This window comes from Falco cherrug, chromosome 5 (assembly GCF_023634085.1).
Source record: "Falco cherrug isolate bFalChe1 chromosome 5, bFalChe1.pri, whole genome shotgun sequence".
NCBI lineage: Eukaryota > Metazoa > Chordata > Aves > Falconiformes > Falconidae > Falco > Falco cherrug.
The window spans coordinates 27,366,681-27,391,883 of NC_073701.1; positions in this window are offsets into that span (position 1 = coordinate 27,366,681).

Genomic DNA, 25,203 nt, shown 5'->3' on the forward strand with positions numbered 1-25,203 from the left:
CCAATCCAGCTGTGGAGCTCTTCCCTTCACAACCTAGTCTGTGGGATGATTTTTTCCCCTTGGGAAGGGAATCAGTTGGTCTTCATCCAGGTTTTGTTTCCTTTTCTTCTCTTTTTCTTTCTATGTGTATTAAAGCATGTGAATACTTCATGTTATTTCTGCAGGGAAGTACCTTGAAGTCTTGACTCTAGTGATCTCCACAATATTCTTGTGAGTTCTAAGACAAAGTTGCAGAATTTGTCTGAGAAGACAACCTAGTGGTGGTTATGGCATGTGAGGTGGGAAGACTACCCACATTAAGTGAACATGGCATGTCAATGGACATCTTGATGGCCATTCTTGCATCCTGTATCCCTTTTGTCTTGACTTCTGCTGTGGCCATTTCACCTGAGCTGATAGGACCACGTCCCTAACCCACAGCCACAGAGAAGTACCCACTTTTTCTTGCTTCAAAGTCCTACCTGCCAGGGGTCAGCAGGTCTTCCTTCTGAGTGTGACATATAGAGGAAAGGAGCCAGTGAGACAGACAGTCTGCAATATCCAGGGCTTGTACACCAGCATGGGGAGCTAGGATCAGTGCTGGGGCTTCCCCATAGCCTTAAATGTCTGCTTGCTAAAGTCACAGGAGTCAGAGAGAAAATCCATCATGAAGCAGAGATTTGAACTTACTTCTCCCACGCCTCAGAGTTATTGCCAACTGAAAGAGGATAAGCACTGAAAATGCCCCTTGACCTCGGTACCCACTCATTTTCCAGATGGCCCCTTCCATGCCCCAGCATATTGAGAAATATTGTAAGCTACTCACAGTGTTTCTGTTTCGTGTAGGTATGAGAAAGCAGGGCTGCAGAGCTCTGCAAGGAACACCCTGTGGCCATTTTAGCCCATTCGCTGCAGGTTTTCTGCATGGGAGAAGTGTGTCACAATTAGGAAATTCAGGTTCATTTTTCTCCAGTCACACTAGACCAAGCTCACCACTCTGCACACCAGGTAGTGTCCTTGCAGTGGGACTGCCGTGACTGACTGGATTGAACCCAATACCATATTGACCTAGTGGTTTCTGATTAATTGACAAATTTAGCTATGACTTGGAGGTACATGGTCATTTTTTGTGGGCCATTGAAATGTCTAGTGCAGGTCTGGCTTTGCAACAATATTTAACTGATAAATGTGTTTTCTAGAGACAAGCTGACTTCAGAGGCCAAGCTGATACCCAGATGAAGATAAAAACCATCAGTGCCAAGCAAAATTAACAGTGGCTGGGAAAAGAAAACCAGTCACAACTTTCCAGCATCTAAAATGCAATTACAGGATGGTGTGTTAAAAAAAATATTGGAACAACCTAGTGAATAAGAGAATTGACAGTGCACTGTCTTCATTTCATTTTTGCTTAATATATAGAGACTTATTTTACCAGGAAAAAAAACCAACCCTGTTTATAATGTTGGTTGCCTTTGCTCCTCTCCTTAGAAAAAGGAAACGTTTGGAAAAAAATCAACCTGATGATGTCTTGATTCAGTATTTGGAGGGGTGGGCTAGGCTGACGGTCCTCTTTGCAGAACAAAGAGGCAGACAAAACGCAATGAATACCCAAGATGGCTGAAGCCCAAGGTATTTTGGAATCAGAGGCAGGAATACGCCTCTAATTGGTGTTGAAAAATAAAGTGGGCAGAGAATAATAAATAATAAATATGCCTTGTGGCAGCACAGCAAGAGACTGCTTGTTTGCCTGCTTGCTTCCAAAGCGGGCCAGTACATAGTGTTCTCCCCGCACAAGTTCCAAACAACTTTGTTTGGACTGAGAAATTTAAATCCACGTTTCTAAAACAAATCTATCTAAATATTTTTATATTAACAGCAGCACAAGCAAATCCAACCTGTCTGCACTTTCTACACAGCAATGATGTGTTATTGTTACTACTATTAATTACAGTTGCTATTATTACCAGTGATGGCAGAAGACTGCAGGAGACAGTCCGTGAACACTGCACCTAACCCCCTTGCAAGTGACAGACCGTCCCTGCTCCAAGCCGGCTGTATCATATAGATAGGATGGAAAATATTTAAAGATACGATATTAAGGGTACAATTAGTACCAGAGTAATTTACAGATGTTCAGACCTTTTTAAAAAACGATGACAGGACCCTCTCACTGGAAGCTGGAGGAACTTGTATCTTAGGACCACAAAGCTAATAGACACACAATAGTATTTGTACATGTGTCTAAATGACAGTTTCAGAGCTATTGCCTTTAGATACATGAAAACTTTGTAAATTTGGCCCAAAGCATTTAAATTGCTTTAACAATGAAATAATAATAATAATGTTTAGTCTTTCCACCCAAGAAACCAAAAAGTAAAAATAAATCTAGCTCTGGAGAGTCTTTAAGATCCCTGTAGAATCCAAACTGTATTTAGAAAAAATGTCATTTGCTGATCAGCTACATTTTTAACACACAAATTGGTAGCAGGAGCAACACTGAGTTAATCCAGTTGGTATAGTGAGGTGGGGAGCAATGGAGAAGTATCATTACATACTCAGGAGTCTTTTTACCTCTTCATTTTCCTGAAAGCCCATTTTCTCTCCAGTTATGGAAGTTCATCTGCTTCTTAATAAAGTCTGTAAATTAACAAGAATAATTCCATCTCCTTTATTAACAAAGCAGTAAGATATATTGTTTATCCTAAGTGTTGCAGGCATAAAGCTGAAGAAAATTTATTACAGGTGGTTGCAGCTTTGGAACAAAGAGCTTTAATCTTGAAACACATGCTGTATTTTTCCAATTAAACATTTAGCAAAAAGCTGTTACTATTGTTATTATTTTTCATGCCTTCTGAATAGCATTACACCATTAAAATTTTAAGATTCTTAAAATGATTATTGAAAATTATTAGCAGGAGGAAAAAAAATCCATAGCCATTTGACTCAATTTCTTAATAATGTTCACAGAGAACATCTGTAGGTAAAGGTTATGAAAATGTCTTGATGAGATTAAAAATGGCCCTAAACATGTCCAAAGATAATAATTTCTGTTCCTGAAGAATTGTGTGTGTGTGTGTGAGTGTGAGAAGAGCTAATGAACCTGTTGTTAATAGTTTCCTCAAGCTTTCTCCAGAAACATCATCTTGTTTTTTGAGCTAAGGGTAATTCCAGTCTTCCTTCACATCTAGAATGGTTATTCAATAAGGCAAACTATTTTTCAGGATAACAGGATGAGGGGAAAAAAAAAAAAAAAAGAGGAGGCTTATATGCATCCTGGGAGGCACCTGGTTATCAGAAATATACTGAGGAATCTGAAGCGTGTCTGGCATAGGGGTTCATCTCACTTGCTTTCAGACATCTTAGCTGAGGCAGCTAAATTCTGTCTATGGCCAATGGAGGGAGACAAGAGTCGTGGGCGGATGGTTCACGCTGTCCTCAGTTAGTGCCTGTGATAGATGGGATGTGCTTTCTTCAGGATATACCTACACTCCTAGTTTGGCTGTATCTGGAGCCTGGATAAATATAACTTTCAGATTAACCCTGCTCTGTCTGCTTCTGTCTAGTCATTTCTGCCCATTCAGCAGACAGGAACCTCTTCCTATTTCTAACATGGAAAAAATATTATCAAAGCTGATTGAAGAATGAAACAAAAAGGTGTTGCTTTGATGTGTACAGCAATAAAATGTGGATAAAAGTTTCTGACTGTGGACACAAGTGAATGCATATGTTTTATTTAGATGGTAGCAGTTTCCACTGACTCCACACAAGGGCACTGCTGAAGTGCACTTGTTCTTTGAAACACTGCTTTTTTTGGCTGTCACTCTAAATTTATGACAACTGGATATACAACTTAGTTTTCTCTGTAACTTTTCCAGCATATGCAGTAATTGAATTCTAAGGACTTTACATCCTAGATGGGATCATTGCTGAGGGCAACAGAGAAAGAAATAAAATGTCATAAATAGGAAAATTGCATGTAGTCTTAAAATGCACTCTTCCATTAATGAAAAGTTCTTACACGTGAAAACAGAAACCGTTCTTCACAAGATCATTCCAAATCATTTAGATCTTCCTATCTTGCAATATAATTCAGACAAGCCATGTCTGCCCACTTAGACTATCTTCTCCTCTGAAGAGGAATTTTGTTTGTGAAAGAGAAGCTGTAATAAAGTTATGCCTCGCCTTAAACTTACAGTTCATAATTGTGCAAGAGAACTGACATCAGCAGAAAAAGAATCCATCTCACTGCTTTTTATTTTAATTTTGTGCAACACTTGTTCCCTTTCCAGGCTCTGTGCAAGCAGATCTGGACAGAAACAATAGCCTTCTGGTTATTGCAGCTTCTGGTGCCATACAACAGTGACAAATTCTCAGCTTCAAAACACAAGCAGAACTGTAGCCTTTAACTTTCTGGAGTTCATGGTCACTAACCTGTGTGTAACTCTCCCAGTGTTATCCAGCTGAGTCTGCAGCTGGCTGCTGCTGGTGCTGCTCAGCTGCGTGGGAGATGGCATGAAGGTGTGGCGGTGGAGTTACTGCAGCCAGAGTCCTGTCTGATGGGGCGTGAAGTCAGCGGATTTCCACCCTGTGGGCCTCTGGAAGTGCTTTCCTCTAAAAATGTGATGAAAGAGCAGCAGTTCTGCTTCCGTAAACCTCAGCCAGATTTTTTTTACTTGCAAAAAGAAAAGTCTAATTAGCATTCAATAACATGGGCAAGAGTATTGAAAAGAAGAAAATCTTTGATGGTTGTGAGTGACCCTGGGATCTGTAGCCACACATTTTAAGCAAAGCTAAGCATTTGAATGCATGTGCCCGCTTTTAAACCAATAGCTACCAAGACTCACCTGGTTACCCCTACCCTGAGCTGAAAAACATGTCAAAGGGCATGATCAGAGACAGACACTGGTTTTAGACTTTCAGGCTGTTTGTGTTTCACTGTCTCCAGCCTGTGTGGAAGAAGCGATACTACTACTTGAATTTTTGGCCACGCAAGTCATTTATTTACCTCTCATCTTCCCTGATAGCTTTCAAAATATAACTTATTCAAATGTCTTAAAAAGCAGTCTTGAGTCTCCTTCATGTGTAAGGAGCCGATCATATAACGATGTGTGCATGACGTGTCTATAGTAACATCACAACAGCAGGTATTGTAAATCCTAGACAGATCTCCAGGAACATGAGAAAAATTTCATACCCATCTGTACTTTAACATTTCTGCTCTGCAAATTTTAATTTATGTTTTCAATACTTTATTTTCCTCTGATTTCCATACTCCTGCTGCTCACGTGAGACTAACATTTTCAGTCTTAAATGCTTGTGGAGTCATGAGGTATACTAGAAAATCACCTACAGAGGCACTGGGTGATGGGAGGGTGTGGTGGAGGGCATTTGCTCACTGCTTGCCAAGGAGTGACTTCAGAGCTGACCAGGTGGGGGACTGAGATGGGTTCAAGTCTGTTGGTAGCAGTAGGAATTGTCTGAGCACGTCTGAAAGTCAAATCTGTGACATTCCCCCTCAGAGAAATCTTGCTCAGTGAATGCTTCTGAAAAAATTGAATTAATGTTTTAGGAATTTCAGAGCCTCAAGGCCTGGCCATCTCACTCTCTTGCTCAGACAATGGCCAAGCTGCCTTTTATTTGTGACTGAGTCTGACTCCACTTGTCACATCTGCATCTCAGAGAACATAATGTGCGCCTCAGAGGGGGTTGGCTGTTCCTTTCTTGTTATGTTTAGCTTCTGCCCTCCGCCCTTGAAACGCACGGGGATATACATGTGTGCATGTGTGTACACCTGGGTTTCTGCTAGTAGATAACCTTACTGATAGTCTGGTAGCCCTCATGAAATTTTAATGTCTTTACAGAATAACAGCTGCTATTCTTTACTGGTCAGTGAGATTTCAAAATAGTAGATGCTTTGGTTTATCATTTGGCTAATCTTCCTAGTTAAAAGATCACTGTTAGACTAATATACCTCCACTTCTCCCTAAAAATCTATATGAAAAACCCTATAAACTTATTAGCCAGCTGCAGAGAAAGAGACAATAAACAACAGCTGTGTCTATTTCCAAATCCTCTTTCTTTGTATTACCCTGAAAACTATAACAGTAAGCAATTCAATGTGGATAGTATTAAGGTAGGCTAGAAACAGCTGTTGATAGGAGCTGAACCAGATTTTCAACTGATATAAATCAGGGTCAATCTAGTGATTTCAGCAGAGTGATATGGATATCCTCTGGTTTGGTGTGTTTCTCTTACAGCTTCCTTTCTTAATGGCTTATATATGGCTCATGCTGTAGAGAGAGAAGGGAGAAACAGTCAGCTGGTTTTGTTGGATAGAGTTTGTGCCAAGGCTATTAGCTTGAACAGCCTGCATCAGTAAATTTGGGAGGAGTTAATTTTAAGCAGTTACTATTGATGTCAAGCTTTTTTTACCACTTCCCAAGAAGTAAAGGTACTTTCCCTCTAAGCTACCTAATGAAGTTTCAAGCTATTACTTTAATTAAATGGAAATAAATTTTGGGGATGATAACATACGTGAGAAAGATCTAATGTAAGAGAAGAAGGCCAAGTTCTTTGTCATTCAGAAAGCTGAAAGGCTTGCCAGACCACTTGTTTTTAGAGAGTAGCAAACAGGGGTCTGTTTTCACAGAAGACATCGGCTTAAAAGAGCCACCCCTGCTCTCTTCATCAGTGTGTATGCATTTTAATGTAAGTATAAAAAACAGCAAGCATTTCCTACAGCAGTAAGTGATAACTGTTTGTTTCTGTATGCTTTCCTCTTATGGTCCCTGATAGGATTAAAAAAACCTGTAAAGTGCAACTATAGCCATTTGTTGCTGCATTAGACTAAATATTTGCAAATCTTAATGTGTAGGCCAGATAGGTCTGAGAACAGGATTTCAGCATCTGATTTGTTTGTTTGGGTTTTGTTGGAGGTTTATTTGTTTGATTTTAGTGTCTTAAGGATTGGACTTTTAACCATGCATAACAGAACAGAATCTAAATGTTTCTACAAATCTTGGTCATGAGAGCCTGAGTCAGATGGCAAGTGTGTGCAACTGCAGCTTCTGAATCTCTGGTATAACTTTTCATAGGACAGTTTGGGTGGGAAGGGACCTGGGTGGGTCTGTAGCTGGACTTACTGCTTAGAGCAGCTTGTTCAGGGCTTAAACTGGGTGTCAGACTTCCAAGGATGGAGATTCTGCAAGCTCTGTGTTCAGCATTTCCTAATGGTTAATTAACCTCACAATGAAAAACTTGTCTAATATCCAGCGGTAGTCTCTCCTGGTTCAATTTAGCAGCCCTGTTGTTCACTTTCCTTTCATGCACCCTGGGCAGGGTAGGGTAGGACCAGGCTCCCTCTTTTTGGTAACCTACTCCTCCTAGGCAGAAGGCTACTCCTAATTCTTCCCCAAACCTTCTCTGGTTCAGGATGGTGTTGATTCCTATGCACCCTCACTCTCAGTCCAGGAATCAAGCTAGTTTGTTTGGGGTTTTTTTGTTGTTCTTTGTTTGGGGGTTTGTGTTTTCTTTTGGTTGCAGGTTTGTTTGGGGTTTTTTTGGAGGGGGAGTGTGGTGGGGAGGAGTAGTTTCAAACTGAACAACCAAACTAAAATGTTCAGAAAACATAACCACATAGTGTCCTTTAAGTAAACTACTGTATATGCCTGTCTGTATATAAATACATTATGTATGTAATAAGCATCAGTAAGGTTTGTGACCCCTTAGCATATATTGTTACTCTTTCTATCTCACTTTTTTCCCCTGTACTTTGTTTTTCTTGTTTTGTTTTGATTGCATATTATTCAGAGGCTGAGTTTTCTCATTTGGTTCTATAAAACCTAAGAAAATGGCTAAGGAACTCATTTGTGGTGTTTAGGTGTTAAACAATGTTGATATATCTAATAATTACCTCTATTGTACTATGTCAGCTAAATCCTGCCAAGAAAAAATAATAAGATTACTTCATTCTCTGCAACCATCTCCGGCTTCTGTCATTGCATATAACAAAAAGTGAGAGCTTATTTAGGCTGAAAAAGAATATTTAATCCAATTGTAGCTGAAGAGAGGATTTGAGGTAGGCAGAATAACTGCATTTCTCATAGCTATGTATTGTAGTCCTCATAGCAGTGAGAGGAGAAGCCCAGGGTATGTTTGCATAGTCGTTTTTGCATTACCAAGTCAATATTTGATATGATACAAAAGTAGCAAATATTCCTGGAAGACATCATCAGAGACAGAACATGAAAGCAATATGGACAGATCCTTCATGGTGGCCGCCTTACAGCCATGCATAATGCAGAGCTATTTTATGTAAAAGTAACAACCAAAAATGTAATACATGAAAAGACTTTCTTCTCAGATGCACCTGTCAATATCCTTTGACCCAAAAAAGGAAGAGGTTCAAAATATTTAAAATTACCCAAAAGTTCTCATCTCTCATTTCCTGCTAAGTAGCTACCTGTCTTTGATGGGAGAGCTGGTAAAGACAGGAAACTTCACCTGCTGGCTGAAAATTCCTTCCTTCTATCAAAAACAAATAAATAAAATTGGCATTTCTTGTAAGCTCCCACTTCTAAGAAATTTTAACTTTAGAAACACCAATAGATGGCAATTCCTAGATTGGAAACCAGGTACCAGCTGTGGCCCTTCTGTCTTGAACTTACACATAACTCTGCCATGGTCTGTAGCAGGTCCTCTGGGTACAATAAAGCAGCTGACTTAATAGCAGTCTTCAGATGTTCTGCTGAATGAAGCCTGGAGCATAAGAGTTCACAACAAAAACAAATACAGCACAGAAGTAACCATCACTTGGAAGACCAACCTCAGCTAGCCAAGTTACTCTGTCAAATACTGAGCATGACATAAATGACATTTATGCCCAATACTTACCTATACTACCACTCAGTTCAGTATTGCAGTATTGAACATATACAAGGAATGCTTAAGGGCATCTGAGTATTATCAGAGGCCAGATTCTCTGCCAAAATTACTGCTGACAACTATTTAATCCCTTCTGATCATTACTACATGTAATACTGGCAGCCCAATGGCAAAACTTTCAGATAGGAAGGAAACAAAAGCACTGCACCTCACATCATCGACATGATCTGGAATAAATCTTACAGACTCATTAGGTAGCAAATTAGTGCTGTTTAGAAAAAACATGATGCAAATATGAAACACTATAATCAGCTAAGGCTAGTGAACTTGAATCCTTGGTTTAGCTAATTGAGGATATCTAGAGATTAGGCTTATATAGCCTGTTCTTTACTTTCTGCAGAGAAAAAATTCTCCTGTGCTTCAGCTGCACTGGAAAAGTCCTGTGGCAGTCAGTTCTGTCCTAACTGAGGTCTGTGGTAGCAGTGGGGTGAAGTTACCTCAGCAATGTGTGCTTTTAGGGCCGGTCAAGCCTTTTGCAGGGGACTTTCCCAAGGGCAGGGTGCCTCCGTCTTTAGAGGAAATTGGGTTTTCAGACCTCTGTGGGAGACAAGTTCCAGCTCGGCAAAGCACTTCAGCATTTGTGCAATAATGGGGACAATCAACCTGGTTTTCAAAGCAACAAGTCAGGCCTCACAGATCAATGAGCTTCTTCCACAAAGTGCTGTGAACAGATGTGATCTGCCTGATAGTGTACAGTGGGGTTTTCCCAATAGCTTCCTACCAAAAAGCTAATGAAGAAACTGACATTTCAAGAAAAAAAGTGGTCTCTATGATTTAATAACTGATTACATGCTGGGAAAGAAAGGGAGGAGTGAGATCTTTTCTGAGTTCCCAGAGGGTGGACATTGCCAGTGGAGCCCCAGAGGAACCTATGTTGAAGCTGATAGTGTATCTTGCTCTTACAGTTATGTGGCAAAATATCTGGCAAAATCTGATGACACCAAGTTAAGCAAGGTGACAAATCTACTATGTAGAGTAGTAGAACAACCTCACCATACTAAATGGCAGAAGAAATTTGGTGCTGGTAGATTTAGAGTAACGCAGAGAAAGCCTGTACTAAATGCACACTGACAGACTCCAGACTATCAAAAAAACTTCTTTGAGTTGTAGCGGATAATTTTATGAAAATGTTGGTTCATGACTCAGTTGTGAGTAAAGAAAAGAAATTACTAGGAAAGAAATGGGAAACAAAGCAGAAAACATTGTGTCGCAATATAAATCCAGTGTGCCCATATCATGGAGAGCAAAAGCATTTCTGATTGCAGCGTCTTGAATTGTTGCAGAACTAGAAAAGGTGCAGAGAGTTGTGATAAGAATGATCAGAGGTATGAATGTCTTCCATTTGAGGGAGATTAAATAAATTAGGGCTCATCTGCACGAGAAAAAGGGATAATTAAGCAGGGTAGAATATGGGGCTGTGAAATTATCAGTGGCAAGGAGATAATAAATGAGGAACCATTATTCACTGGTTTTGATAATGCACAAATGAAAGGCCATCAATTGAAATTACCAGCAGGCAAGTTCCTCCTAAATTATATTATTTTGGTTTCCCCCCCCACCTTTCAATTCATAAAGTGTTATTAAATTGAGAGATAGTACCTCTGGCTTAGGAGGGTTTTGAAGCAGTGTCATTCAAGCTGGGCCAGTAGGTAAAGAAGAAACATTACATGCTTGGCCTGCTTTTAAGGTTTTCCTTTGACTCTTTGCCTCTTGTTTATCAATAGTAGGTACCAACAAATACTGCAGTTGGACACATTTGCAGACTTTCCAGAACCAGAACTGTTGCCCTTGCTACAAAACCTCAAAATTAACTTTTCCATCCCAACATGGCTGGCTCATGTGGTGGAGACTTCCTGGTGTTCCTTTCAGCACTTACAACTTTCCAGATAACTGCTATAAAAGACCTAAAATCTTTATGCAATACAGAAACTTATTACCTGATTCTTTTCTACAAAGTAGGTAGTTAGTCTGGAGTTGAAGTAGCCATGAAGTACTGAAGGGAAAAGCCTTAACAGAGATGCACTGAGTTTCAATCCCATTACTCTGGGGGTTTGTAGTCTACCAGCTCAGTATGAGGTCAAACTTGAAATTTAGACAATGTGAATACCTATAATGAAAACCAAGAAAGAATTTTAAAAACAGAGAATGTTACAAATAGTTAACAAAACATGGCCTTGGGAGAAGGGATAGATACCATAAATATGTCAAGCTGGGGCATAACAAGATGAGATCAAGGAGAACCAAATCGTTAATGAGAACAAACAGAAAATTACTTGAACTATGTGTGAACTGTTCTAATTGGCATACTAAAAGATCCACCCTGGAGCAAAGAAAGCCCCCTGCTAACAAAGCCCCCTCCCCATAGAACACGCACAGTGAAAAAAAAAAAAAGAATTCTGTACCTTTACATGGAGATGAGACTCCTAAAAAACAGTGAGAAATAAGTGTGACTAAAGGCAATTGTAAACAACTGCTCAAAGCATATAAAATGTTTTACTATGTGTTAAGAGGTGTGCTAGCTTTGTGGATTTACCACCTATCACCCATCTCTGCACAGATTTGCAGTAAATTATCTCTTGGCTCTGTGTGTGAGATTGGCCCTTTGTGCACAAGGTAACAAACTCTGTGAGACAACAGGTTTACTTCTTAATTTTATTTTTTAATGACAACTTTCGTTAATATCTATATGCAACTTTAGCACTGCTCCTGTATGCCTCCCAGTCCAGCTTTACCATGTAGGGCTGCGGAGAGCTAAAGTTCCCCTGTTAGTGGCATGTGCGATGTTGGGGTTCCATGTTACGTGCAGCAGAGCAGCAGTTCTTACTCCACCATCTGCTTTCCTTTCAAATTAAGAGATGTCTTACATCCAAGAACCTTGAAAACTGGAATCATTGCTGACACATATAATTTAGCATCAAAAGCACAATAGGAGCTCTTGAGTACCCTGACTGTACCCCATGTGCAGGTGCATGGCCAGGAAGAAAATACACATAATTAATGAACCAGGCTTCTATTTCTGGCATCTGTCATTAGCTATAAATGGAATAATAGTGGATTTATGCCGGAAAACAGCTTGACAGAACATGTTACTTCATTTTCCAAGCTGCTGTTTATATGGGCATTAAAAACATTAGTAGATATGAACTACTGAAAAATTCCATGAAAGCAGTATAATGCTATTACAACAGAGTAGATCATCTCACTACAATATAGCTTTACACTTAGCTTAAGGCCATGGTTCAGCTCTGCAAAATGACAAAGTTATGACTTCTTGATTTACAAATCTATTTCTTATGTGTATTCAAAGCTGCCTTTATTCTAGTGACAAAAGTTATCACTCCATTTAACACAGCCCAGATATGAAGAAAGGAAGGCTGGATTTTTCTCGTGACAAACCTGTCTTCAAGAGAATTGTTAACTAATTTTGAGCAATGAAGGTAGAGTCTGCCTTCAATCACAAACAGACGGTTCAGGATTACACAAGTTTTATGGCATGTGGTATCTTTATTATTGGTGATGAACAAGCTAGACAAAAAACAGCTGGGCTTTTAAACCCAGGTTGTTTGTAGAGCTGACAGAAAAAATATTTTTTTTCCCTCTTCCAACCGAACAAATTGCTATGGGATTTACTAGGAGATAAAAAACATTGAACAGAGGTTGATTTCCGCGCGCACACACACACACACACACCCCTGAAGTACATTTAAAGGCCAAACAAAATAAAAAATGTAAGAAAAGTCTCCTAGGTTACATTCAATCCTCCAAATCATCCTGATATCAAAATCTGTTTTTTGGACTGCTGTTACTTTTGGTCACTGCATGATCAGTTCCTAGAGACTGCTTTACCCACCAGCTAAATGTGGGCATCAGCAGGACTTCCTTGACCTCAGAGGACTCAAGGTGTCCTGAAAGTGCAGTGTCTGAAGCAAAGGGGAATATAAAGGAAAATCTAAACTTTCCTATTGGAAGTGAATGAGTGGAAGCAAAATTTAGAATTCAGTGGCTTCTTTTTGCTATTCTTTACTTTTCCATTCCCCTTTCTTATCTGAAGTGAAGCCAAAAATATACTTAGAACTCTCTCCCATATATATTCTTGGTATTAAGATACAGACCCTTTTTGTTGTTGAGTGATCCCCTAATAGGTATCTTTCCTATTCTATTGCCAGGAGAATATTTTACCCTTAACATATGGTTCTTGTTATGCCGTAATTTATTGGTAATCAGCTATTTGGTTGTTTAAAAAAATCATTTTTATTACCTTTCAGAAAGGTCATGTACAATTATTCTTGTCACTCTCCATAACAAATTCAGGTGGCTGGGAACTGAGGCTAAATCTGAAAAGTAGCAGTTAAAACTTAATTCACTCAAACACAGAAGGAAGAAAGAGCATATTTGTCAAGACACAGCACAGCTCTGAGGCAGTTTGTCTGCTGTCAGCACACAGGCTACCTCTCAGACATTGTCCTGCATTGTATGGTATCAACAGTCAAAAGCTTTCGAGTGTCATGTTATGGTTTAATTTTACTTCTTGACTCAGCAGTATTAGTTCTAAGATTTCTTTCTCTCTGTAATTTATGGTTTTTCGGATAAACAGAAGTTCACTTTTATACAGAGAGCTATTAAGTACACTATTAAGTTCTATTTAAGCCCCTTGTGCAATAATTTATATGCATCTGAATTCAAAAATCTATTTAGAATCCTAAATTCAATTAAAAATCCACCCTTTCTGGATAACATTTGCTCAGCAAATACAGATGTTTGCAGTGAAAACTCATGAATTCTTCAGAATATTTCACAAGTTTAAACTTAACAAAATGCCCGTTCAAGAAGCCTATCACATGAAACCTAGGTTAAAGAGCCAACTATAATATCTCAGTGCAGACACTGTTGTCTGAAAACAGAAATGTTCATTTCAGGTGTTCTATGTGTTTGATTTTGCACAGAGCATTTTTTATTCTTCATTTAAAATATGAGATATTTAGTGAGAAGCATCTTGATATCCCATCTTAGATAATAGAAAAAAGAATAGGGAAATGCCTGTGAAATGTCTTCAACGGCATGGAAGAACCATTTATACACTGTAGTTTTAACAAGAGTCACTATCATTCTGCCTGTAACAACATGAGCACACAAGACAATCCAAATGCACACCTTATGGCAATGGCTACCTAATGACATTTCTCTAACCAAGATGTTTTTAATGATCCCACACAGGTAATATCACACTCTGTCATCCCCTGCAGACAAAAAAACAAACATAGCGCCAAGGTACGGATCACCATCTAACATATGTAGCTGAAAATTAACATACTTACTTCTTAAATGTGGTTAGGTGGACCTAACATCTATGACCTGTTCCATACTTTTATTACTCGTATATCATGGGAGCTCCTGCAAGAAGCCTAAATACCTACAGAGTAAGGCATGCTATGCGTGTCCTCGTTCAAGACTTTTAATAACAGTAGCCAATGTAAGGAGCAGCTTCTTCAGCTAAAAAGAATAAGTATGTGAACACCTTTGCATGTGAATTTAGCATACACCACAGAAGGCTTTAGCAATGCACATCTATCCTCTTTGTAAGGCCAAGAGCAATTGGAGAGAGAAGATAGCGATGCAGGAAGACAACATCCACACTCTACATGACTGTATAGAAATTATGTCTTCACCTTAGCTGTTCACTGAGAAAAGTGTAATGGAAACCTGTTTTTTTTGAACAAAGCTCTTCCCAGATCTCAAAATCTGGCAGAGAAGCTGTGGCCACTATTATTTTTTAGTGTTATTGTATGCCAGAAACATGTTCTTCATAGATTCATAGAATCATAGACTCATTTAGGTTGGAAAAGACCTTTAAGATCATCAAGTCCAACTGCTAACCTAACAGTGCCAAGTCCACCACTAAACCATGCCCCTAAGCACCACATCTACACGTCTTTTAAATACCTCCAGGGATGGTGACTCAACCACTTCCCTGGGCAGCTTGTTCCAATGCTTGACCACCCTTTCACAAAGTCAGGAAATTTCCCCTAATATCCAATCTAAACCTTCCCTGACACAACTTGAGGCCTTTCCCTCTTGTCCTGTCGCTTGTTACTTGGGAGAAGAGACCAATACTCCCACCTGCCTAAAACCTCCTTTCAGGCAGCTGTAGAGAGCAATAAGGTCTCCCCTGGACCTTCTTTTCTTCAGGCTAAACAACCCCAGCTCCCTCAGCCGCTCCTCATAACACTTGTGCTCCAGACCCTTCACCAGCTCCGTTGCCCGTCTCTGGACACGCTCCAGCACCTCAGTGTCCCTCTTGCAGTGAGGGGCCCAAAACCAAACTCACCATTCCAGGTGCAGCCTCACCAGTGCCGAGTACAGGGGGACGATCACTTCCCTTGTCCTGCTGGCCACACTAGTTCTGATACAAGCCACCACGATGCTGTTGGCCTTCTTGGCCACCTGGGCACACTGCTGGCTCATACTCACCCAGCTGTAGACCAACACCCCCAGGTCCTTTTCCTCCAGGCAGCTTCCCAGCCACTCTTCCCCAAGCCTGTACTGTTGCAAGTTGTGACCCGGGTGCAGGACCCAGCATTGAGCCGTGTTGAACCTCATACAATTGGCCTGTCCAGGGGGATCCCTGCAGAGGCTTCCTGCCCTCCAGCAGATCAACACTGCCACCCAACTTGGTCTCATCGGCAGTCTTACTGAGGGTGCACATGATATCCTCGTCCAGATCATGGATTAAGATATTAAACAGAACTGGTCCCAGTACTGAGCCCCGGGGGAACACCACTTGTGACCAGGCGCCAACTGAATTTAACTCCATTCACCACCGCTGTTTGGACTCAGACATCCAACAAAAAAACCAAAAACAAACCCAAAACCAACAAAACCAAAACCAAACAAAACACTCAAGCCATGAGCAGCCAGTTTCTCCGGGAGAATGCTGTGGGAAACAGTGACAAAAGCTTTACTAAAGTCTAGGTATACAACATCCACAGCTTTTCCCTTTTCCTTTAAGCAGGTCACCTTGTCATCGAGGCAGATCAGGTGAGTGGAGTAGGACATGCCTTTCATAAACCCCTGCTGTCTGGGCCTGATCACCTGGTTGTCCTGTACATGCCACGGAAAAAAACACTTTCCCCACAACACTACACACCATATGAGTGTTTCTCCATGTATCTTTCTAGTTCTTAAAGTCACGATGAGGAGTTTGCTCAGCTAAAGAAAGAAGGAATGAGACCACTGAATTTGTCCCAGTAGTTCTCTTCAGTGTTACACAAGTTACTTTTATGAGGTTCTTGTAGGCTGTGTGTTATTAGGTATCACAGAATGGTGTGGTCTTCTTGTCCAACCAACCTCCATAAGCAGGGCCACCTAGACCCAGTTGCCCAGTACCATGTTCAAATAGCTTTTGAATATCTCCAGGGATGGAGATGCCACAGCCTAACATATCCTCCAGCATATCCTCCTGCTGAAGTTGAAAAGACAAGAAAACGAAAAATAGAACAGTTTTGCTCCTGCATATAAGTATTTGTCAATCTCTTGCATCATGTCCTGCACACAGAATAAGACAACAAGAAAAATCAAAGCCAATGAATAGCACTACAAAATCTGGTGACAGCAAAATATTGGAACTGAAAATTGCACCCACAGCAATGGTTTAAGTTCCTTTCCAGAATGATAATTTAAAAAGTAAATTTATGATTCTACAATGCTATGAAAGAGAGTCTAGAACATGTACTTCTAATCATTGAGGTGGGCTAGACAGATGTGTCCAAGCAGAAGTTTTTGATAGAAGAAGATACTCGGGCTAGTCAGGGACCGAACAGAAATGAGTTTTTCTTTAGCATCAAAAAGATGTACTTGCTTGTCCCATTTCCCTTGATGAATAGGAGGAGAATCTGGTACCATAAATACTGGTTAGCTGTGAAATTGATGTGTTTGCCGCTTGATTTACACCAGGGAATATATTCTGGCTAATCTCTGTTTAAGTATTCCATCTGCATCCTTCTGGTCTGATAATAATAATAATAAGCTCTTCCCTGATTAATATTCTAACCTCTTAAATATGTAAAAGCTACCTAATTTTCTGCTGTTGCATACCTAAGCAGATATGGCACCTTAATTAAAGGATTTGTCATCAACTAGCATTTATGGTGTTTTCCCCCAAAATACGCTTGCAAGTACATGTTATGGGAGGGTGGGTTTTTTTCCCCTGTTTCATTTAAAATAAATATTTTAAACTACTCCCAGTTTGCATTTCCAGTAGAACACTCTGATCTCTGTGATCAAAGTTAAAGCATTACATGAAAACTCCAAGATTTCTCCATGGTTCCCCTCAAGTTGACATTCTGTCAATCATCTGTGCTCTAATCTTTGAAATAGTATTTCCATTTTGCTGCAAGCGTGAACATCATCATAGGATCATATTTCATAAATGTGTCTAAATATCTAAAGTTCTGCACCACAGCCTTGAATAAAGTGATTTACAGACAGAGAATGCAACTAAAGTTTTTACCCAATGCTTGACGTTGTTTACATAAAACAGAATAAAGTGTTTCTTACTTTGTATCGGTCTGTTGCCAAATTATCTGGCAATAGACTTAATTTTAAAGAATTTTCAACATTTAGATCTTATTCCACTATTGATTCTTACTTTTAAAAGGATGAGACTAAAACACACGCCCCCTCAAAAGAGCAACAAAACCCCTCAACTAACAAAACACAGCACATCGGGCCCAGTTCTAGACGTTTCTTCATGTAGTAACCAGTCAAAACATCACTGAGTAACACTGTCAGTCTCAGTGCAATCCTACACAAGTAATTTATTTATCCATTAAATATCAGTACCAAAACCAAGGAAAGAGAACGGTGGGAGAAACTCGGGAGGATAGGCTTCTACTGGTCTGACATTTATCACCTGCAGTAAATAGTGCAGGTTCCTTTTGTTAATTGAAAAGCCGGAAAGTATTCATTCAGATGGAAGAAAGTGTTTTGTTTAGTGGTACGGACTATTTCCATACAATAAATGAAAATAAATTTGAAACAGAATCCATTGCAAAGTGAAAGGCTGAGATTTTTTACCTCATAAATACCCAAAGGAAGCACTTTGGACTGAAAGCCCTGAAATGCTTGGCCTAGGAAATACCAGATGGACGATTCACATTTTCTCTCATTCATCGTTGTTCTACAGTTTAACTGAAGCAATTTAGTACATCTGATATGAACTAGAGAAGATTTCTCAGTGCTTTTTTGGTAGGTTCCCTCTCCCCTTCAGATCTACCTCTCTGTAGGTTAAAGAACTTGAAAACATGCTATAACTTTCAAGAAGCTGATGTGCTTCTCCATGTAGTGATGAAAGTTTCATAGAATCAAAGAATGGTTTGGGTTGGAAGGGACAACTTCCACCAGACCAGGTTGCTCAAAGCCCCATCCAACCCAGACTTGAACACTTCCAGGGATGGGGCATCTACAATTTCAGCAGGAAACCTGTTGCAGTGCCTCACCACCCTCACTCTAAAGAATTTCTTCCTTTAAAGTTAATCTACCCTCTTACAGTTTAAAACCATTACCCCTTGTCCCATCACTACATGCCCTTGTACAAAGCCCCTCTCCAGCTTTCTTGTAGGCCCCCTTGAGGTACTCAAGGCTGCCATAAGGGCTCCCCAGAGCCTTCTCTCCTCCAGGATGAACAACCACAACCCTCTCAGCATTCCTTCATAGGGGAGGTGCTCCAGCTCTCCGATCATCTTTGTGGCCCTCCTCTGGGCTCACTCCAACAACTCCATGTCCTTCTGATGTTGGGTGCCCCAGAGCTGAATGCAGTGCTACAGGTGGGGTCTCACAAGAGTGGAGCAGAGGGGGAGGATCACCTCCCTTGACCTGCTGGTCATACTTCTTTTGACTCAGCCCAGGATATGGTTGGCTTTCTGGGCTGCAAATGCACGTTGCCGGGTCATGTTGAGCTTCTCATCCACCATTGCCCCCAAGTTATTCTCCTCAGGGCTGCTCTCAATTCATTTTCCACCCAGCCTGTATTTGTGCTTAGTATTGCCCCAACCTGTGTGCAGGACCTTGCACTTGGCCTTGTTGAACTTCATGAGGTTCACATGGGCCCACCTCTCAAACCTGTCAAGGTCCCTCTGCATGGCATCCCTTCCCTCCAGCGTGTCGACCACACCACAGAGCTTGGTGGTGTTGGCAAACTTGCTGAGGCTGCACCCAATCCTAGTGTCCATGTTACCGGTAAAGATGTTAAACAGCACTAGTTCCAATACTGACCCCAGAGGAATGCCATTTTGTCACTGGTCTCCACTTGGACATTAAGCTGTTGACCACAACTCTTTGAATGTGACATTCAGCCAATTCCTTATCCACTGAATGGTCCATCCATCAAATCCATGTCACTCCAGTTTAGATACAAGGATGTTGTGCTGCACAGTTTCAAATGCTTTGCACAAGTCCCGGTGGATGATGTCAGTTGCTCTTCCATTATACACCAGTACTGTAACCCCATCATAGAAGGCCATCAAATTTGTTAGACATGATTTGCCCTTAAAGAAGCCATGGTGGCTGTCACCAATCAGCTCCTCATTTTCCATGTGCCTTAGTGTAGTTTCCAGGTGGATCTGCTCTATGATCTTGCCAGGCACAGAGGTGAGAATGACTGGTCTGTAGTTCCCCAGGTCATCCTTTTTTCTCTCTTTAGAAATGGGAGTTATGTTTCCCCTTTTGAAGTCAGTGGAAACCACACCAGACTTCCACAACTTCTCAAATATGATGGGTAGTGGCTTAGCAACTTCATCCATCAGTTCTCTCAGGACCTGTGGATGCATCTCATCAGGTCCCATGGACCTGTGTAGCTTCATGTTCCTTAGACAGTCTCAAGCCTAATCTTATCCTATTATTCATTCTCCCAATTATTCATTCTCCCAGTCCCTGACTTTGCTTTCTGTGACTTGGGTGGTGTGGCTGGAGCACTTGATGGTGAAGAGTGAGGTAAAAAAAAGTTGTTCAGTACCTCAGCCTTCTCTCTTTAGCTTGTCTTTTCAAGAAATGTCAGGCATCAATGAAGTCTTTAGTCAAGGAACTCTTTAGATGCCATTCTGGCGCTAAAAGTTTCTCTGAAGTTCTGGGATAGGAGCCATAGGAAGACATACAGCTTCGGTGCTCTTCCCTTATTCCAGAAGGAGAGGTATAATTACCTCTTCTTCTGAGGCTGCTGGAAAAACTGCCTGTAAACAAAGCCCTAGTCAAAATGTACTACTCTCTGCCAAAAAGGACAAACACCCTCTTCAATCTCTTGGCTAGCAAGCCCATATGAAAGCAAAACACTAAAAAAGCAGCCACCTTCTCTCCTTTGAGTAGAGGGTGAAAGACAGCACAAACCCCATGTGAGAGATGGTATCTGTACTCCTGAGCCTAGTACTGGATAGGTGCAGAACTCAGCAATAATGAACATGTCAAGGACAGAGCTGTTTTAGACAGCTTGCAAGGTATCACAAACTCAGCTGGCTGGTGATTGCTCCAGGAGCACATCTGCTGCTGGGAGCAGCAGAAACAAAGCTGGCATCAGACATGAACTGCCCTTGGCTTTCTCGGGATGGACATCCCTAATACACAGCAGCGCATGAGAGATGGTGTGAGCACCACTCCTTCAGGCCTCCAGTGAATTACTTTTGTATGCTGGAGATATCTGGTGTGGATGATCAGTGTAAAGAGAATGAGATGGGTCATGAACAGAGAGCCTCACCATCCTTCTTGGGCATAATGAGCGCTGGGGAATATGGGGCTATTCATTTTGCTGTAAAAAAGTTAATTGCTCTGGCTGTCTGAAGGGAGAACAGTGTATAATTTAAACTGCTTCTTTTCCTTTCCTTTCAACAAGTTTCTCATCCATTGCTTTTGAAAGGCATAGCCCTCTTTAGATTGGTGAGGATTTTTTTCTTTTTTTTAAGTAGTTAATGGTTCTGCTAAGCAGTTAGGAAGCATCCAGCTGTTAAAAGCCTTTAATTGGTGAGTCTGCACTTCTTCAGCCCCTAGGGGCTGGCAACAAATAAATAATTCTGTCTTTTAGAAATACCAACAATAACTGCAGATGTTATTGAAGTCAAGGTGAAAACAGATAATTGTGCCTTACTAAAACAACCAATTCAGGGACTAAGCACACCTTGTTCTGTGAAATTGCAGTGGGATAGCCAGAATTTTTCATGCTGCAATCCAATGATTTGCTACTAACATCATTTTACACTTCTTCATTGGGACCCCAGCTATTTGAAACCAGTAACCCCCAAAATTGACCTGAATGTTGTGATTTATCTACTTTCATTACACTAGAGCTTGAAATACAGCTGTATCCATCACCACATTCCTAACGTTTCTTGGCATGATAATTTGAGACTTCTGTGAGTTTCAGTGCACTGAAACTGATACCCAGCTAGCTATGGCCATATTCCAGCTTATCTTCAATTTATTAAAATATTTTAACTACTTAAATTATTTCATAGTTTCAGTCTTTCTCTGAAAAATATGACATCAGTTCCACACCTGGAATCTGTATTCTTTCTCTTTATATTGCTACAAGTTGCAAATCCTGCAGCAGATTAATTTAAAGGTTTTAATGGAAGTTTGTGCTGCTTTCTGTTGTACAAGCATACAAGAGTACAATAATCTTCCTGCTGCCGAGCCTGACATTAAGTTCAATGTATTTTGTATTGTCCTCAGGTTTTCTCTGTGCTGTGGCTGCTTTAATTAGTTACCATCTAATGGCATTGCCAAGACTGCTTCGTGAAAGTGACTGACAGAAAGAAACGGAGTCTAAGTGCATAGAAGAAGGGATGAGAATCCTTTTAGTGTTATGGCAGTAATTAATCAGTGACGAGGTTCTGGAAGATGGGTGGTTAATTCCCCAGGAAAATGTCTCCCATAATCTCTCTTTGCCTCATGTTTCCTATAACAAGACTAGTGTTCACCCCGTGACATTGGCTTTCTTCAGCTCCTGCATACTGCTTGCCAAAGAAGGACTGACTGTGGCCAGCCAGTGTAGGTGGTATGCAGGATTTCCATAGTACTGTCATGTGTTCCCTGGCTCCTGCAAGACAAAGCAAAGGAATCTCCTATTTCTGCTCTCATTCCCTGAGGCACCTGAAGCCCAAGTCCCTGGGACATCAGTCTGGTCTGGGCAGACACATTGTCCACAGAGTCAGATTTGCCTAAATCAGATTCTCACCCAGTTCAGCCTTACTACCTGATGGTTTATAAATGAGGTCAGTAGATCAGGTGAGAGTTAAGCACCTATTTACAATATTTACTAGATTATGAAGAGATAAAACCATAAAATCTTGTTTTAATCACTGCATTCTTAGTTGAGAGGTAAGGATTTCTCCTTCAGGGAACTGCTGAGTCCTTATGCTAGAGGCATATCCCAGCAAACCTGACCTCTGCTAGGACAAAACTTCCTCAGTCTGCCCTCTTCCTTAAGTCTAGCTCACCATTTGGACACTTGTTTCATCAGAGCCATGAGGGAATGTGAACGGTGTCTCAGTGGGGACACCTCTGAAGACTATTTACTGCCTGGAAAATTCAAAGCATGTCTCAGCAACTCCCTTTGCTTGCAATATGCAGGACCTTTGTATGCAATGATCTTTATGTTATGTGGTGCTTTTGGGTGTCTGGAGACTGCTGCAGGAATAACATTTCTTTTATGTGAAAATTTATTTTAAATGAAGAAGGTTACTGATGTACTGATTCTTCTGTGCCTTTGTATTTAGATATCAGCTGCACTTGGTCACAAATCTACAATTTTGTAAATTCTTCTACATTCTGCAGTAATTTGCCTTTCACTTTTCCCCACCATGCTTCTCCTGTCCCTTAGCCAAAGCAAGACACAACACAAACCTTTTCACTTGTTTCACAGTAACCTTCCATGTACCATGCTTCATAAAAGAGCACTAGTAAAGTAACGTATCTGACAGACTTAACAGTGGTTTGTAATGGCAAAACTGTGCTTTCCATGGATGCCACTCAAAAAGTGCAAAATTACATAAATAATTTGGCAGTTGAACTTTCTCTATCTCCCTGCTTTGGCATATCTAATCAGTTCTGTCATGTTTCCTACATAAAAAACAGTCATCCAACCTATATAAAGGCATTGTTAGAAAACTTTTAAAATTAAATATAAGGACACAAGGAATGTAGAAGTGTTCTCTTCACAAGTGCTGCCTTCCTCAAAGGCTTCTATGTTGTTACAAAGCAAATCGTAATGTAGCTAACTGCCAGTGTTGCAAACCCAAACCACAGTGGAAAATTGAACTGCATTCTTTCTCCATCATCAGAAACAGAAGCCCTGCAATCAGAGCTGAACTGACAGGTTTATTAATGATGTGTGAAGAAAGACTGAATTCATCTCAAACTTCCATGGCTATGTTGGCTCTGCCATGTTAAGCAGTAAAACCATCATTGCAGTTATCACTAAAAAAAACCCCAAATGCAATTCAAGGAACACAGAGGGAGCCAATGGTGCTGGCTTCTACAATCCCTCTGCTTGCTATAACATCATTTTAAGTCACAGTTTGTGTATGTGTTTAATTTCTGTTGTATTTATATAGAAATAAAATGTAATTTGATTACACTGGCTTCCTTAGGGAATGAAGTTACATTTATAATAAACTTGGAAGAAAGCAAAAAGGCTGTCTGAACAATAACTAGTCAGAATCAGTCTGTAACAAGAATTTAACATGCTGAGAAACTGGAGAAAACATCCAAATAGATTATCTTAATCTTCAAGAAGCAGGAAGCCATAAAGAAGCTGTGAAATTAAATGTGAAAAGACAAAACTCTTTTAATAGGTACAAGAAAGTCTGCATAATACTGGTAAATGGCTACGGCTCACAGGTTTGAGATTTTTGTGATAGAACATGTAAAAGAAAGAAAAGAACTGCATTCCTTGAAGAATGCCAGCCACAAAATAATACACAATGCAGTATGTTTTCTCATCTTGCCTTATGATGATGTGTTTAGGACTGACTTTGGAAGGAAAATCTTATGGAATTATTCTTCTCTTATTTTCTCTCCTTGGATTTATCTGTGAAACAGAACTGAATGTCAATGGCTGTTTGTCATTGAAGAAATAGTAGCAGACCATCTGAATTCACAGTTTTGCATTACAAAGCACAGTATTTAAAGGATTAAAATACAATTTCCAGATAATGTTTTTAAAAAGGGGCACTGGCAGTCCGAGAGGAATACACTAGATAGTGCTAATTTTTCTCCAGTTCTATCCCTAAATAAATGTCATACTGTGAATAAACAACTTGGACGTCATCCAAGTATAAAAGATCACTAACAGTAATTGTGCTATATAAGCAAACCAGAAAACCTGATTTTAATTTAAACAGGGTAAAATGTTATGCATGATCAGAAGTATAAGTTCACAAAGGAGCCTTTTTATATTTACGTTAATCTATCTTGTGATTTTGCTTCAAACAGAAATGCTTCATGATCACTGTATCTCTTTACTAAGGAAAGGGCACTACTTTGGGTAGTTTGCTACCATAGAAACCTAGTCCTTGAGCCGGGTCAACTTTCAATTATTTACTATTGAACAACATCCTTTTGTTCTTACTGTGACAAATACTTTTGGTTCATTACATTACCCAATATACCTGATTGTCAATAGAAACACGCTTAGGGAATGTAAGATCCTATGTGTCGTTATGATTCTTTAGTCATACCAATCATATTTCTATTTCTATAATATTTCTATCATATTCATAGCAAAACTATTTCTAATTAAGAGCTTTCCAGGCAAAAGTACCTCCAGTTGCTCTCCTGAGTTAGAATCAAGGGTGTCAGAAGGTGTAAAAGTAAACACAGCTGAATATTCACCTGCTTATTACTTGTTTCTATTACAGCAGTGACCAGGCAGTTTCTAGATGGAAAGAGTCACAGACCATGGTTCAGCAATGCAGTAAATGCTTATTTAGGGCCCCTAGTGGTGTTGAATGGAAGATAATAATGGCACATACTATTCTACTGCTGTAAATTAGCAACAGTAGTTGAAATTTGTTCATTAACTTTGTACGTGTGATTATGATGCCAGATGAGGTACATTCTATGACATTCTACTGTTATGCTCTACCAAGTACTGCAGCTCCTTCCACAGCTGATATCACAGCAAAGAAGTCAGTATAAACTTTGTATTGTGTGTTTCTGCATATGACAGAAACTCAGTTGTATGCAAGACTTACTTGGATTAAGTTTATACTGGTAGAAAATTCCTGCAGTGGCTGATCA